Source organism: Coenobita brevimanus, chromosome 93 (assembly GCF_032717465.1).
Source record: "Coenobita brevimanus isolate Jiangsu-jjx chromosome 93, ASM3271746v2, whole genome shotgun sequence".
In the NCBI taxonomy this organism is placed as follows: Eukaryota; Metazoa; Arthropoda; class Malacostraca; order Decapoda; family Coenobitidae; genus Coenobita; species Coenobita brevimanus.
In genome coordinates, this window is record NC_137046.1 from 48,711,904 (window position 1) to 48,729,926 (window position 18,023).

The window sequence follows — 18,023 nt, forward strand, 5'->3', positions numbered from 1 at the left end:
ATACACACAGAGGGAGACAGTTCCAGAGCTGACCTGTTGCATAAATGAAGGACTGGGAGTAACGGTTAACTCTTGCATTAGAGAGTTGGACAGAAAAGGGATGAGAGTTTGCTGCTTGACGGGTGCTACGCGCCCGTCGTAGAGATGGAGGAATGCATGCAGACAGTTCAGAGGAGCAGTGACCATTGAAGTAGCGATAGAAAAGAGATAAAGATGCAACAGTGCGACGAAGAGACAGAGGTTGAAGGGAGTCAGTAAGTGAAGGAAGCCTTTGACTCCATCCTATTAAGAAGAGCTGTATCTGGGGATCCTCCCCACACATGAGAGTTGTACTCCACACAGGGTAGGATAAAACCCGTGTATAGAGTCAACAATTGTGCAGGGGTAAAGAAGGATTGGGACGCCTTCACGCGATGGGATTGATATAAATGGATCGCTCCGTTGCCCGGTTATTCAAACGTCCCTCAGCAGCCTTCCTGTCCCTCTAAAGGAGGATGGTGATCTACAGGAAGAGAGTGACTTTAGCCTGTAGCCCACCGGGTTCACTTTGGAGCCTGGGGTTGGAACTATTAATACTGCTATTATGAAAGCACTTTGGTTTTATTCTTGGTTTTCTTTAGTTGTGAGAACATTTGTCAGACAAAAGCTGTAAAATGTGGCAGCTAAAAGGGAATATAAGTTTTTACTCACGTCTGTGCATCGCTTTTGATAACTTGAGTGCGTAGGCTAATGAACTTATTTTTTTTTTAATTAGATATTTCTGAATTTAATGACTAACAAAATCGGAAAAAAAGTGAAGAGTTGGAGGACATGAAAGCCACAACTTATAAAGAGCTCATTTAGACGAGGTAATTACAGTGTGAAGAGGAAGGGGGGTGGAGGGGGGAGAGAAGGAAAAGGGGAAGTAAGAAAGGTAATAAAAGAAGAAAGGGGGAGAAGTAGGGGGAGAAACAAGGAAGAAAGGAGAGAAGAGCAAAGGGAGGAGGGGTTAGAGACGGACAGACTGCCGAAGAAAGGTAAAAGGGAAGGAATGAAGGGAAATAAAAGGGAAGGGAGTAGGAAGAAGAGAGGGGAGAAAGAAAGGAAGGGAGATGAGAGGGAGGGGAGTACGGAGGTCAGGGAAAGAAAGATGGGTAAAGGGAGGAAAGGGGTAAGGAACCAAAGTGAGACGGGAGAAAGGAACGGGAGGAGAAGAGAAAAATAAAAGAGGTTGGGAAAAAGAGAAGCAAGAGGAAAGGGAGAGCAAGAATTAAGGGAAGGAGAGAATAAAGGAGGAAAGGATGGAAGAAAAAAATTACGTGAGGGAGAAGGTGGTAAGTGTTAAACAGAGTTGAGAGGGAGGCAAAAGAAGGAATGAAGAAGGAGAGAACGGAGGGCTGAAGGAAGACAGAGAGATGAAAAGACGGAAGGAAGGAAGGAAAGAAGGGAAGGAAAGGAGAGAACTGCTGAAAAGATAGAAAGGGGTAGAAGTAGGAAGAGAAGAAACTCGGAAATAGTTAAAGACAGAAGAAAGGAATGATGAAGAGATGTTAGTGACCAAGGAGAAGGATTATATAATGTGGCTGGGATGAGAAATGTCAGTGAGAAAAGAATTAATTACATTATGAAAGGGAAGTTCAAAGGGAAGGGGAGAGAGAGAGAGAGAGAGAGAGAGAGAGAGAGAGAGAGAGAGAGAAGGGGGGGAGGGGAGGGGAAGAAACTTGAAGAGAAGCTGCAGAGGGAGTTATTGAGGCGAAAGAGGAAACCGGAAGAGAAGATTAAAGGACTGAGGGGAGAGGAGAGGAGACGAATACAGAGGAAAGAAAAATTAATGAGGATGATAAAAAATGAGAGAGAATGGGGGGGGGGAGTAAGGAAAGCAGTATCAAACGCCTGCAGTTCAGTATTCCTCTTCTTCAAAAATAAAATCTTGTGGTAGAAATGCTTGAATGTAGAATGCGTCATCGAAGTGAAGGGGTTAGTAATGTACGTTCTTATCACATGGCTGACGTAGGAGATTTCGCAACAACTTCTCCTCAGCGATTTATTTTGCACATTTCACCCCAATAGCCTCAAGTCTGTTATACACACAAACTATGTGGACTTCACATGTACAGGTATAAGCATCACATGAGGGAATATCAACCACTGCAATACTCAGACATTTTTTATTTCATTCCACGATTATATTCACCCAAGCGGAACTCAACGAAATGGAATTAGTTTGTATAACCTTCATTAACCCTTACTGAAGCTGAGTGTAATTGTCTGGAAGAAGTAAAATGACATTATTAAAAAAAAAAAAATCACCATGTACAGCAAGTTAAGGGAAAATACGCGAAAGTAAATCGCTTAGGAAGAGGAACTAGGAATTCTTCGTCATCAGATTACGAAATTAACCTCTTCAACACGATGGCGTCTTTTGCATCATGATCTTAGTACCGCTAGACAATTCCCTTAAGCTCTGATGAGTACCCACGTCGTGAAGGGACTAACGATGGCAATAGCATCTAACACCTCGTATTTGAAGTCTTAAAAAATATATATAACTAAAACGTCTGGTGGCGGCAAGAATTAAAAGAAAATCTCCGCAGGGTGAAGAGGTTAAGTCGCTACGGTAAACATGCTGAGCTGGTATTCAGTGCGTTATTCAGTGAGCCGTAAACATGCTGAGCTGGGGATCTGAAACTGGGTAAACAGAACACACACCCCTCTGATTTCAGCCATTTACCGGTAATTCCATAAATATTACTGCGCCGACTAACATTACTTCTACAACTGCTAACATTACAACTGCTAACATTCCCTAGATGACCACAAACATTACCTCTGCACCTACTAACACTACTTCTACAACTGCTAACAATACCTCTACGCCTGCCATGATCGGGTGTTGTTGTGAAGTACCTATTAAATGTCCTCTCATAATGGCCCTTTAAAAAATTGTTATACATATGTACCTCGGTGATTTCCTTTCGTAGTCTGTGCTCTAATGAGTTAATCAGATTTAGTTCTTGTGGATGTTCCTTGCACGGTTTATTCCCTAATCCGTGTATCAGGTTGAGGGGAGAGGCAGGAGGGGAAGCTGAGGGAAGAGACGGAGAAAATTATGAGGAGAGAGAGAGAGAGAGAGAGAGAGAGAGAGAGAGAGAGAGAGAGAGAGAGAGAGCAGAGGGGAGCAGTAAGGATGGGAGAAAAGAGGGGAGGAGCAGGGGAAAAGAGGAAGAGGAAGGGAGGGATGAGGAGGGAGGGGAGGGGAGGAGAAGGGAGGGAGGGGAGAAGAAGTGAGATGATGGAAAGAGGAGGGGGGAGAAGGTAGGGAAGGGGTCGTATGAAAAGGAAAGGTCGAAGAAGAGAGGCAAGAAGACAGAGAGATGAGACGGGAGAGAGAAGGGTAAAGGAACAGAACGACAACGAAGAGAGGAGAAAAAGAAGGGAGGGGAGCGAGGAGAAATGGGGAAGAGACGGAAGGGTGAAGGAACAGAAAGGAGGGAGGAGTGGATGGGGGGTCAGTGGAGAAAGGAGAAGGAAGGGCAAAGGAGCTCTAAGGAGGGAGGAGACGAGGGGAGAGGACAAAGGAGAAGGGGAAGGGAGGGAAGTGATAATCTAGAGAGGAAAGCGAGAAGAGACGGCAGGGAGGGGCAGGGAGTGGAGGGAAAACGAAGAGAGGGGAGGAGGAGAATTACACAGGAAAATATGCCTTATGAATGGGAACGGAGAGAAGAGAGGAGAGGAGGGGAGAAAAAGGGAAAGGAGGGAAGAGAGGAGAGGAGGAGAGAGAAGAGGAAAGGAGGGAAGAGAGGAGAGGAGAGGATGAGGCTAAGACAAGGCCACTGACGGGAATACTAAGCAGCGTTGGGCTCCCTCTTCTCCCTAATATAATACAGGGCCGAGAGAGGCAGCATTAACGACCCTAGCCCACCTTTTGTTCCCTCATTAGCATTCAACCCTTACCTTAATTTACCCCTTTCAAGATGTCTGAATAACTGGATGAGCACAGAAGATTTAGAAACTATCCCTCCACAGATTACGAGATTATTTTTTGTACACAACTTACTCTCTTATGGGTGGGACAAGTCTAGAATTCTGTTCTAACCAGTGCCAGACGATTTTAATCAACTGAGAGTGAGTCATGTGAGCCTGAGAATATTTTTGTAATAGTAGTACTGGAACAAAACAAGAGATGCCGATATAAACGTCGAAAATCTCAAATTTAATAACACCTTCTTAGACTCCACCAAAATTACATCTCGTCCACATTGATAATTGTATTTTAACCCGTATTCTCGACAACTTTAGAAAAACTGTGACACATCTTCCTGACCAACTTTCTTCAGCATAGGCCACGTTAACTTGTCTATTACTTTTTCTCTCTATTTCAGTATCTGGAGGATTATGAACTTGTGGATGCGTGCAAGGAAACATCAGAGCGTAATATGGATAATAAATAAATAAATAAATAAATCGCCAAGGAGGAGGTGCCACAAATCCTCCTAACCTGAAAATTAATACTGGCTGAGAACTGCCTTATCAGCGTTCTTAACTCTCCATTGGACGCCCACCAGGGGACTTGGACTGAATTATGTTAAAGTTTCGCCCTCTCTTATTTTATCAGGGCTTGGGAAGTTGTGGATGTTTGAACCTGATAGTTTATGCAAGGTTTAAGTTAGGCTCAGATATCCTATGCAAGGCTTAAAATACTCCGATAGTTTATGCAAGGCTTGAGTTAGGTTCTGATACTTAATACAAGGCTTAAATTAGGCTTCAATAGTTCAGCCACGGTGCTCCAAAAGAGGCTGAGTCAGGGTTGATTGCTCTTATAACTCACCTGGTCTGGCGCAGGAGTGGAAGGGTCATGTGGGAAACTGACGACGCAGGAGAATTTTATGACTGAATTCAGAAGAAGGTGACTTGGCTTAAGACGGGCCATTTAGATAATTTACGTGGCCTTGGATCTGTCTCTGGGATGGGGAGGTGGATTGTAGCCTACGTGAGGGATGGAGAGGGTGGGGAAGGGATGAAGGTGTGAGGGAGAGGCTTGAGAAGCGGGAAAGGTGTGTGATGGAAGAAGGGTGTGTGAGGGATAGGTTTGTGAATGAGAAAATGTGTGTGAGGAATGAGAGGTGTGCGAGGGACGGAAGGTGTGTGCTGAAGAAGAGGTGTGCGAGAGACGGAAAGTGCGTCAGGGAAGAGTGGTATGTGAGGGATGGAAGGTGTAAGAGACGATAGGTGTGGGGGAAGATTGGTGTGTGAGGAAGGAAAGGTTTAAGGGATGGAGGGTGTGAGGTCGCGAAGGTGTGTGAAGGAGGAAAGGCATGAGGAAGGAGTGTGTGTTTTGGGAGGACTTTAAGGTGTGTTTTGGATAGAAGATGTGAAGGAAGAAGGGTTTGAAGTACAGAGAGCTACATAAGAGTGCAATGAAAGTACTAATAACAAGAGGCTTATTGGTCTGTAACGAAGCTGACTGCTGTGGTACCACGTATTATTTACGTTGAAGGCCTAAACTACATGTGCAACAAAAGATAGAACAGAGGAAAACTCACGCCTCTCCTCACTATTCATTCAGTCATATCAGTCAGCAGGAAAAGAATGAAAAACAGCAACGCCATTGAAAAGGGCAAATATGGAAAACAAATGAAATAAGTGAAAGAGAAATATCATGTGCTTTCCTGTCTAATTTTTTTTAGTTATACTGCATTCCATAACAAATGTGTACCTATTACAGTTTTCACTCGCTTGCTTCGCTCGTTGGCTGAGACACTGTCACACCTGCAGTGGGGTGGTAGAGCACAGCACCACAATTGTTATTTCGGGAACTGTTAAAGCTACAGCAGATCCGCGTATATCGCTTGAAAGCTTAAAAAAAAGTAATTGGCGTTAATTAAGTGTCTTTTCAAACCTCAGCACCATGCTGCTAAAAAATAAAAAATGTTCCAGACTGAACATCAAAATTGTGTACTTTCGGAAACTATCAAAGCTGCAGGGAATCTTTGTACACCACTGGAAAGTTAACTGGGTATGAAGAAATAACAAGTGTTACTTAAACGAATTTTATCAAAATTGCGTACCATATTGCTGAAACAAGCCCCAAAGCGCCAAACTGAGCACAAAAACCGGGTTATCTCGGAAGTTATTAATGCTACAGCGAACCTGAGCACATTGCTGGACACATAATGGGAAAGTTATATGTATAACTACAGTGTCGTTCTCAAAATTCAAAGCATGCATTGATATCACTCAAGTGAGATGGCACACTTCTTCTTTTAGCCAATATAAAAACATTAGCAAACTTGCTTACTCGAACACGTTCCATAAAATCACGTGTGGTTAGGTCAGCACCCATGTCGACCTGGACAACAATAACACACAGACCAGTTTACTTGAATTCAATAGTATCAAAATAGCAAATTACTCGAGTTTTAAATGAATCAGTAATTTCAGCACTAACGGCTCGCTGGCAACTTGTTCCTGAATCCACTGTGCAAATATTAAAGTAATTTTCCTAATAATTGCACTGCGTTGTTTCCATTTGAGTTTCATCCCATCGCTGTTGGTCGTAGTATTATTCTGTAGTCCGAATGTATTTTCATAAACAACAACGTCGAATTTGTTTTAACTATTGTTTTATATTTGTCTGTTTGCTTGCATGTGTGTGTGTGTGTGTGTGTGTGTGTGTGTGTGTGTGTGTGTGTGTGTGTGTGCAGTTGCGAGGGAGGAGAATGGGTGTGTGAAGACAGGGAGGAGGGAACAGAATGAGGGTTATACAAGAGAGGGAACGATGTGTGGGCGGGAGAGCTGGCTGTGAGTGACGGGTGTGTGTAAGAGGCGTGTTAAGAGGTGTGTGCAGGTGGAGAAGTGTATACAAGTGTCATGGTGTGAAGTGTGTGCAAGTGCCGTGTTGAGACCAGTGTGAAAATGATGTGTTGAGAAGTATGTGTGTGTTGTACTGAGAATTATGTGGAAGTGGTTTGTCTACTGTAGGAATGTGACAGTGGTGTGACGAAAAGTGGCAGGGAGAGAAGCTTGTGACGTGGTGTGTTGTGTGATGTGTGAGATTGTGATGGTGGGAGAGGTGTATGGTAGTAACATAAGTGAGTCTGTGTTGGGGTTTGTTACTGTATTGTTGTTGGATTTTGTCACCCCTTCACCACACCACACCACACCACGCAAATCCCCGGGGGTCACTAGAGAGGAGAGGGGGCACAGGGGTGAGGGAAAGGAGAAGGAAGAGGAATGAGGAGGAAGAGAGGTGAGTGGGTGAATAGGGGTGAGGAGCGAATGAAGGGAAAGAGGTAAGGAGGGAATGGGGACTAGGAGGAAAAGAGGTGTCAAGGAAACAGGGTCGAGAAGGGAAAATGGAGACAGGGGAAAAGGGAAATAGGAATCAGGAGAGAGAGAGAGAGAGGAATTAGGGTATGAGGGGAAAGGGGGGAGGTGTAGGAGGTAAAAGGTTGGGCTGGGAAGGAGTAAAGTTTGAGGGAACTGGATATGAAGTGAAGGACAGAGAGGTACATGATGTGAAGGAATGGAAGGTTAGAGAAGTGAGGTAAGTGCTCTACGGATAAGGGTCATGAGAAGGATGAAGTGCATATCGCCAGAGGGACGAGAGTTATGAAGGGTGAGGGTGAGGGTGAGAGAGCTCCATAGGGTACAGAGACTAAACGGGTCCTGGGCACCCAAGGGAGGCGATGCAGTCATAATTCTAATTTATTATTGTGCCCAGTAGTTGCAGGAAAGGATGGCATAGCAGAAAGGTCACACACGACCCATCACTCTCAGATTTTAAAGTAGAATAGAAGGAAATAGAAAATGCACCTTGCATGACGCATAACCTGCGAAAATATATAGGCCTACTGTAGCAAAGAATAATGTAACTTTCAATTACCTACGTTTGTTTTCCAAGCCTTATCGAGCTACATGATAATTCTGTTTTCGATTACTCCGATGGTTCTAATCTCTACTAGTCTAACAAACTTAAATTATTCTGTTCCTTAATCTCACTGAAGGTGAAGATAAAGTATCGTTACATGAAGAGCAATACTCCTGTCAGGGAATATCGTGATGTATCCTCGCGTCGTTGCCCCGATGACTGCCGTAAACATTATTCTTGCATCGATATCATTAAACCTTTAAGTCCTTCAGCACGTAATCGGAGGCTGACGATTGATGTGTTTTATAAAGTCAGGATAACGTCAGACGATTTTACTGGCCCCAAAATAGTTATCTTCTCTAATTTCATGACGGTAAGTGAAGTTCTTGTAATCTGTCAGTACATTATTTTTTTTTACTAGGCTACGTAATGATGAGGCGAGTTTAATGAGTCAACGCTGCACAAATTCTAACTTAAAATGTCTGTTAGTATATATGAAGATCTAAATTACACAACACATTCTGAGTGCTCTGTTTACCCTGTAGCAGCATGTCACATTGTGGCAATCATTTTGTCAGATTGTTATACCGAAGTCCTTTATTTTATGGTTACAATTAAGCTTTAGTCTACACGTTCAGTATTCTTGAAGCCTCAAAGCAAATCCGACACTAATGACATCTGTTGGGGGTCGCAAGGAGAGAAGGGACCGTGGAGGTGGGGGGGAGCTAGGAGTGAGGGAGGGGAGTGAGGTGGAGCTAGGGATGAGGGAGGGGAGTGTGGGGGAGCTAGGGGGGAGAGGGGTGGGGTGAGGGAGGAGAAGAGAGGGGTGGTGAAAGGGATGGGGAGTGTGGGTGGGATGAGGGAGGGGAAGTGAGAGGTGATGTGAGGAAAGGGTGTAAGGGAAGGGGTGAGGGAAGGGGAGTGAGGGGTGGGGTGAGGAAGGGGAAGTGAGGAATGGGCTGAGGGAGGGGGAATGGGGAGTGGAGTATGGGAGGGGGAGTGAGCGGTGGGTTGAGGGAAGGGGTGAAGAAGGGGGAGGGAGGGGTACATTGAGGGAGGAGAAATGAGGGGTTCGGTAAGGAGGGGGAATGAGGAGTGGGGTGTCAGATATGATGGGAGTGAGGAATAGTGGAGGAACTGGAGGGACTGTGAAGGAGTGAAAGAATAAATGAAGGGATGACAGTGAGGAATGTTGTGAGAGAGAGAGAGAGAGAGAGAGAGAGAGAGAGAGAGTCCTAAACTAGTGCCACACATACATCTGTAGCCAACACAAAGGCAGGCAATAAAGCATCTTGACACAACACACATAAACACAGGCCAGGCAACAGGTAATGCAGACGGATGGGTGTGTGGGGATGGATTCATGGAGCGTCACACATCACGCCATGTCACAGGGCCGGACCTAACACTGACTCATATACCAGGGCATGGGATGGAAGGTAGGGGAGGGAAAGAAGGCAAGGAAACAGGGAAGAACGAGAGAGTTACACAAACACATAGACCTTTCAATGCCGGCATTATTGAGTGGTATGGCTATGACATTAACATTGATTAAGTAGAATACGGCAACACAGAATAAGGATCTCAGTCCCACTTTCCACTCCCTTCGTCAGTTAGAACTACAGGGGAAAAAAAAAATAAGGCAGAAGCAACACCCTGCATAATTAACACCGTACTCCTGAAGGAAATGTAGGAGTTGTATTTAAAATGGACCACCGAATTAAGAAAAAAAATTGGTACGGCATTATTAGTCACGCATTTCTTTATTTGCTTTAATTTGGTCCAATTTGATATTCACTGGTCGCGGAAAAAAAATGTTAATGCTATCACCTTCATTCAGAATTAAGCCATACACATCCTGAGGGTAATTCAACAATATATTCATGCAGTCATCCTAGAGTGCACTTACATGTCATGCATAAGTGCGGTACTTCGTCATGACAAAACAGCCTACAAAAAAATAATTTATTTGTGATAGGAAACACAGATTTTTGGGGAATTCTTTAACCAACATTTCCTACACATCTATTGCCTATTGTGTATTTGTGAGATGTAGTGTCCCATTTCTGTCTTTGTAATGCTGACGGGTGACAAGTGATGGTCTTGCATACTCTTAAATATGGTAATACACGTAAGAATATACTGCTTTAAGTTAACCTCCTCACTACTAGACAGCTATCCTAAGGTTTTTTTTTTAATGTCGCCTGGGGGTTGCAGGAAACTACAGTCAGACGTCATCATTGTGAAGAGATGAAGAACAAGGTGGAATGCTGCAGAAAAAGGGACAGCGATGGAGAAGATGAAAGGAGAAAATGAAGGAGGATTGATGATAAGGGAGGAGGAGGAGGAGAGAGAGAAGAGAGGTAAAAGAGGGAGTGACGAATGTGCGAGAGAGAAAAATGAGATGAGAAATTACGAGGAGGAGGAGGAGGAGGCGTCACAAGGTTCCAGTTATTCATTACGCCCTCCACCTTGCCATTTTTTTTTTTCCTTTTTTCTTCCCTCTTTTTTCTCCAGATCTCTTTTTTCCTCCCAGCCTCTTCTCTCTCTACCCCTCTTCCCTCACCTCTGCATTCTTTCTTCGTTCATCTTTCGTCCCTTTATCCTGTGCCTTTCTCTATATTTTCCTGCTCTTATTATGTGTTTCTCACACTTCCTCTCCCCCTCCCTTTATAATTGTTTTATTCTAAGTATCATTCATCTTCCTCACTTTCATCTTCCTGCCTCTTGTAGTTCCATACTCTCTCTCTCTCTCTCTCTCTCTCTCTCTCTCTCTCTCTCTCCACTCCTACCATTCCGTCACCTATCCTCCCCATCTCCATTCATTCCCTCACTTCCACTTCTATGCTCCTTTCTTTCCTTTCCCCTCATTCCATCCATTCCCATTTTCGCGCTCCTTCCCTGACCTGTCTCCTCCGCCAGATCCTTGCCTTGTTTTCCCCCTTCTCCATCCCCCTGACCCTTACTTCCATCCTCCTCTCCTCTCCCTCCCTCACCGCTTTTCTCTCTCACCTGTATCTAAGTCTCCCACCCACCTCTTTGCTCTTCCTCTCTTACCTCTATCTCTTTCACTTCTTCCTTATTCTCCCTCTCCCTCCCATCTCTCACCCTCCCTCACGCTTACCTTGATCTCCCTTCCCTTCCTTCTCCCCTCCCTTCCCCTCCCAGAAGCCAGGTTGCCTCCGTCCCCACGAGTCGCCCTGTAGGTGAGTAATGGCGTCGTGTATCACCTGATGGGGAGGGGAGGGGAGGGGAGGGGAGGGGAGGGGAGAGAGAGGGTGAGGAGATGAATATGGATCTAGAACAGGGAAGGAGAGGAAACAGGATGGATATAGATGGGAAGGAGGGACGAGAGGGAAGGTAATAGGAAGAGAGGTAGAGTAATTGGCAGGCAGAGCACATGGAGGGGAGGGGAGGAAACGGGAGGAATATGGAAGAGGAATAAGGGAAATGAAAGGAGAAATATGGGAAAATTGACTGCAGACTAACGGTTCATTGATTCTTGCTGCCACCAGACCGTTTACATCAACTATGGGGCAACCTCCAAACGTGAAAGAATGAACCCTTTTACTGCAATGAACCTTTATTTCTTTTTCTTTTCTTTATTTTATTTTTATTTTTTTGCCAGCGCCAGACGATTATATTAAGCTTAGGATGCGACTTAAGGAACTGGAGGATACAGGCTTCAACTTCATTAACCCTTCCACTACTTTATATCCTGTCAGTTGCAGAAAGTTGTCCAGATGTAGCCTGATTGCAATGAAAATACCTGTAGTGAAGGGGAGAGAATAGGATAACCATGTTTGGTTTCATTTGTTTGTGCATACATTACGTTTGCAGCAGCCAAATAAATAGTGAACAGGCTTCAGTCGAAAGCGAGCATGCATCCTTGACTTCGACCGTTTAGAGCACCTATTTTATATTTTATATCCTCTCTGATGTGATAATGCCTTGAAATAATTTGCATTGTTATACTCCTAATAATTAACGTTAGAGAAAATCTGGTCTGTTTTTGAACTGTCAACTCATTTAATACAAATAAATGGGCAGCTGCACGAACATTTTGTATGGACCAATCAGCTTTCAGCTACAGAAAGTGGGCGTGGCTTGCAGGCATTAATAGCGTCAAATGGGTATAGTAGTGAAGGGGTTAATGAATGTTGGATATAACCCCTCTAGTCTGACATGCCTCCCTGTAGCTAAATAAACTCGTCAGGAGATAGCAAGGTTATCGCGACGTATAGGCTGTGGGCGTGTTCTGTTTAAGGGGTGGAGGTGGACAAAAAACTGAACCCGCGGAGATTGAGTAGATCATCCTCCCCGGGGTGAAGGTGAGGTCATGTGAGGTCAAAGTGACGGTATGAAAGATGATCATGTTGCTATTGCTGTATGAAGAGATTCCGACAAACCCTGTCCTACTCTGGACAAAGCAAACCATTTCATTACAATTACGTATTTGTTTCACTTTGCTAATTTCAGCCGGTTTTATTAAGCTGAAGAGAGACAATTGGACTTGGAGAGGTCAGGATAGATTTCATTGAGTCCATCACAACTAGAAATTTCCCCTACAGTGAATCCATCGTCTTTGGGTAGCAATAATAGAAATCATGAAGATGCTCTGGGGATGAAGTGGTTAATGGTGATCTTTACGGTCGATTTCCCTAATGGCTTTCACTCTGCTGCACCCGTGGCAACTTTCTGCCAGCTCACCAATTTATCGGGGAAGCAGCCTGGCGATACCCTACCCCGTCTGCAAATTTATGTGGCTGGGAGTGATTCTTGCCGGACCATTTAGCCTGCGTTGCGGACTGATCAAACATGTGCTGAACTTAGGTGTGATACAGGTCTTGATTTGGAATATATACGTGTGTGTGTGTGTGTGTGTGTGTGTGTGTGTGTGTGTGTGTGTGTGTGTGTGTGTGTGTGTGTGGGCGATAATATGCCCCCTTTTCCGCTACGTCTAATTCAGCATCATCTCCTAATCCTGACACTCGAATTCCTCCACCTACGCCCACCAGCTATTTGCGTCACAGTTGTTTTTCTAGTGATGTTTTGACCTGGATCTCGAGGAAAAAATAACCCGAAGAAATCAATACAAGAGAAACGCTTACCTGCCATACGCCTTCACGCAGTCGTCATCCCCCCCCCCCCAACTTTCACTTCTTTCTCTCATCCCACCTTTTTTTTTATTTTTTTCCTTTTGGCTGTTCTGTTTTTCTGTTCTTGCTAGAGTTCTTGTGTCACTGTTTTATTCTACACTGCATATTTATTCTACATTCTCTCTCTCTCTCTCTCTCTCTCTCTGCAAAGCTTTTTGGTGTAATACGAACACTATTTTTTTTTCAAGCTGTTTTCTCCTCTTACAATACCTCTCTCTCTCTCTCTCTCTCTCTCTCTCTCTGCACACTCTCAAGTTTTATTCACACTCCCTTCAAGCATTCCATCTCATATTCTTACGTCCAGCACACATTCTCTCTCTCTTTCCCCACTTTTTCCACTTTCAGGCCCTCCTTTCCCACCACTAAAAGTCCTTCACACTCTTTCTCCATTTTCAGTCCTGCATTTTTTTTTCTCCTTTAACTGTACTCCTTTGCACTTTCTTCCACCTTTCTTCTTCTTTCCCTCTACACTTTCTTCCATTCCTCCTTTCCCTCCATCCGTTTACTTTTTTCCCTTCCCTTTCTTCCTTCACCTTTCTTTTCTTTCCATCTTCTTCCTCCCCCTTGTCCTCTTTTCACTGATTTCCACTTTCCTCTGCTTCCCTTTTCCTCCCTCTCCCCCTTCATTCTTCTCCTATCTGTCTTTCCTTTCATTTATTTTTTTCTTTCCATTTTTTTCTACTTTCCCTGTCTCCATTTTACTCCTCCCCCTATCACCCGCTTTTACTCTCAACTTTTTTTTTTTTCCTCCACGTTCACTTGGCACTTCCTCTTTCCACTCTCTTCGCATTTCTTTCCACTCTGTTCTGCTTCCCAATTCTTTTCACGTTTTTCTGTTTCTTCTCCTCAGTCTGTGTTATTTCTACGTCACTCACCTCTTTAGTCCATCGCAATTCTCTCTTTCTCGCTTCACTCTCTCCTCTCTTTTTTCCATCCTCTCGATTCCTACTCTCCATTCCTCCGATCATCAGTCCCACTCCGCTCTCATGTTCGTTCCTCTGCATCTTCATCCCGCCGTCTTCTACTCCACTCACTCTTCTTCTTTCCTTTTCATACCACTCTTTTTTTTTTTCTTCATTGCCTTGCCCTCCTGTCCTTTCACTTCATTCATTCCCACATTCACCACTCCACCCTCACCCTCTTCACTACCAATATTATCCTGCCGAGGTAGAAGGAGAAGCAAGGCATTGGGATCCAGGGGTTTTCAAGAACACACACACACACACACACACACACACACACACACACACACACACACACACACACACACACACACACACACACACACACACACACACACACACAGACCGGCTTAAAGGTGAGACAAATGAAGCTAAAGCTGCCTACAGAGACTTACACCATGTTATATTCACCCTCTCTCTCTGTCTGTCTGTCTGTCTGTCTGTCTGTCTGTCTGTCTGTCTGTCTGTCTCTGTCTGTCTGTCTGTCTGTCTGTCTGTCTGTCTCTCTCTCTCTCTCTCTCTCTCTCTCTCTCTCTCTCTCATACATAAACTTCCCTCCTAATAACTTATATTCATAGCTCATTCCACCTGTCAGGAAATTTGAGGTAATCCATCCCTCCACACGCATAAATTTTATATTTAATTAACAGATGGAATTGAAAAGCATCACATGTGTCTGGCATATGCATTTAAGTTTTCGTATGATAATGTTTACAAAGTTTGCTAAATACATGAAAATATTACCGCATCCTGACACTGATAATATATGTACAAGGTGGGTAGTAAATCGTTTTGTACAGTTTTCTATTTTCGGGTGAAGGGGAACAATACACAGCGTTCCACTAGCAACAAACACACCTCTTATGCACTGTGAGGACGGCGCAGTCTGCTTGTGTGGGCGTGGGCATGGCAGGGGGAATAGGAAATGAATAAATGATGCAAGGTAGACACTGATAACTGGGCCATCCAAGGAAAACCTAAGAAAGCGCCTGGCGGAGTGGAAGATGAGTGTTACGCATGGACCATCTTGTATGTTGTTTGTTGTGACGATGTTCTTACCCACTGCGGAACAATACTGAAGTGGTGTTGATAGCAGTTACAGACACACTGCCTACGAATACAACCTTATAATTCTCAGGCTCCTATCACTCATTCCCAGCTGAATATAATAATCTCGTGTTAGCAGGAACAGTATTCTGGAGTTATTCCGACCATAAGAGAGTTCATGGTATCAGTATTAACCCCTTCCTTGGATGACGTAGTCCGTATTTCATTCTTGCCAATCCAGACGATTTTATTCAGTTTATGACGCTTTCTCGTTGCAAAACGGTTATGGAGCTCGTGTTTATCCTTCTCTACCAGCCGTCTCTCACAACCTAAAAGAAAATTGTCTTGCGGTAGCGAAACTATAAAACACGTCATGGGAATGAAATGATTAATACTCCCGGGATCCTATGACTCACGCTTAGCTCAATTTAATTGTCCGGTGCTGACTAACGTAGATTTCTAGTGATGTCCTAACCACGAAAAATTATTGCCCTAACTGTGACCCATCACATAATACAAGGCACCGTAACCAGGGAAAATTCTGACATACTTTAGGAGACCGCTGTAATGGCTAAGTATGAGTCCTGTATATTGTTCTGTATCAGCGCGAGTCCAATTGACAACCATTGCGGAACTATAATTACTGGCGAACTTATGAGTGATTTTTGAGGGAGACCATTTTCGCAGTTCTGAGTAAAAAGTCAGTATCATTATGGCTCCGGTTCTCGACAGTTACGGGGCTGCAGTTAATTAGGACCTTCTGTGTGAATTTTGACGGAAACTTTTGTCAACTAATGAGGGCTTGATTACTGTATTTGTAGCTCCGTAACAGTTGTGAAATGGACCGATGTTGATACAGTATTTTTAAACTTAACAAAAAACTCTGGAATAATCACCTAAAGTCTCCCAAATATATATATGTATGTATGTATGTATGTATGTGTGTGTGTGTGTGTGTGTGTGTGTGTGTGTGTGTGTGTGTGTGTGTGTGTTTATATGAACTCTATGTAACCAAAATTTTGACTTTTCGCACATAAGGTTTTGATACAATGCCTAACCAGCTTACCTCGACTGACGAATTGATTTAACTCTTGGTGCTGTCAAAGAGCTGTATTCAGCTTGCTGGAAACATGTCAGACTGGAGGGGTTAGATGAAGTTTTCGTAAACCACCCTGTATCTTTGTTGGTGATACAGCGTTCCTTGGTCATCCCCTTCATAGTGGTGGTCAACATATCTTCAGAGAAATTCTTAATAGTGAAGCAGTCAAACGCAGTTTCCATAATCCCTTCAAAACGATGATGATTAATTTACTCTTGCCACCCCTGGCGATCTTATGTTATTTAACCCTTTCAGTCCGATGACATTTTTTCTTGCTACATACGACACGCTTTTATTCAGCTGTGGAGAAACTCTCGAATTGCAGAGAAGTTGATGCAGCATACTTCGACCCCTTCTGTATGAGAAATCTTTCCTAAATTGAATAAAATCGTGCCGAGTTAGCACAAATAAATCTGCTGTACAAAGATGTCCAAAAAGAAGGGGTTAATGGCCAGCTCTCGTACCGTAGGGGTTAAACGCAGCGGTGCCCCAGCCTGACTAACCCCCATCCACCACCGGGGAAAAAAAAAAAAGAAAAAAAAAGAAAAAAAAAAAAAAAGTCGAGAGAGGCTCCTAATGTACTTCTTGTGCCTGGATCATCACCCCGCCCCTTGAGATTTGTAGCCCAGACCAGCCACAAATGGATTATTTTTTTTTTTATCCTCGTTTTTATGTTATATTAATTTCTCCTCACTTCCGCCCACTTCTTTTTCCATTTATCACTTCGTTCTTTGCTCCTCTTAGTGTCTTGCTTCTTTTTTTTTTTTTTCTAATCATCGTCTTTTATATTACCGCTATTATTACATCTGATATGCACTAGATAAGCGTGCTTTCAGTGGTCTGTGTTAACGGAATTATGGCGAGCTGTGTTAGCTAAGCAATGTCTTCGGCAAAGCATTCCCTTTTTCTGTTAGATCATCTACCAGTCTAACAATCATGAGAAAACTCCCTACGAATGTATAGTTGTAATAACGAAACGTTTATATGACAGGCCACGAGAATGTTTTCCATACATACATTTAAGAATTATTTTGCTTTCTCAACTCCCACATCTAACACACTAACTTATTACATTATATTTCATCCTATCCTATCTACACGGTCGATTTCCACTGTGTTCACTTTTGACTTTCATATTCACGGCATACGAACCTCTCAGACCCATACGATAATAAGGGGATTGGCACTTCCCCACACAGTTCCCCTCCATCTTCTCCACTCAGTTTTCTCTTTCAAGTTAGGGTCTTGATAGCAGCACATTTTTTTTCTTCTTTGAATCACACAACTATCCACTAACTTTACACTTTTTCCTCACTTACCTGTTAATGCACCATGATATTACAAATTTTCACCACTTTTAAATGTTACTTTATTCACCTGCATATTTTACCGTTAGTCTCTTCGTCTCTCTCTAGTGGACATTGTAAATAACCCCTTCAGCTAAAGACGTCTTTCCTAGGCTAACTGTTATAGTCTGGCGGTGACTAGAATGAAATAAGAAAAATTGCTGTTTGCCTGAAGGAAGAAATAAAGGGACGAATAAGTAAATGAGTAAAATAGTACTTTGTTGTAGACCACTAGGCCCAGATCGCACCAGTTTTACGCCGCCTGAACATCCCCTTGGCTGTAATCTTACGCTCATCCATGTGTTCACACTCTTTCCAGGCAAACATGTAAAAAAAATAAAAGAAGAAGTGTTTATGGCCGAGGTGAGCTCCAGAGTCCACTGCTTTTGCTCTCTTTCCTTCCTTTTATTTATTGTATGCTATTCCTGTTTCCAGGGAATGTTTCGCAAATGCTAAACTGTGTGTGCAAAAATGGGCGAAAAGTAAATAGGAAGAATGTTTTGAATACGGTACTAGGAATGTCCTGAATACTAGGAATGTTTACAGTGTTTAAAATTATGT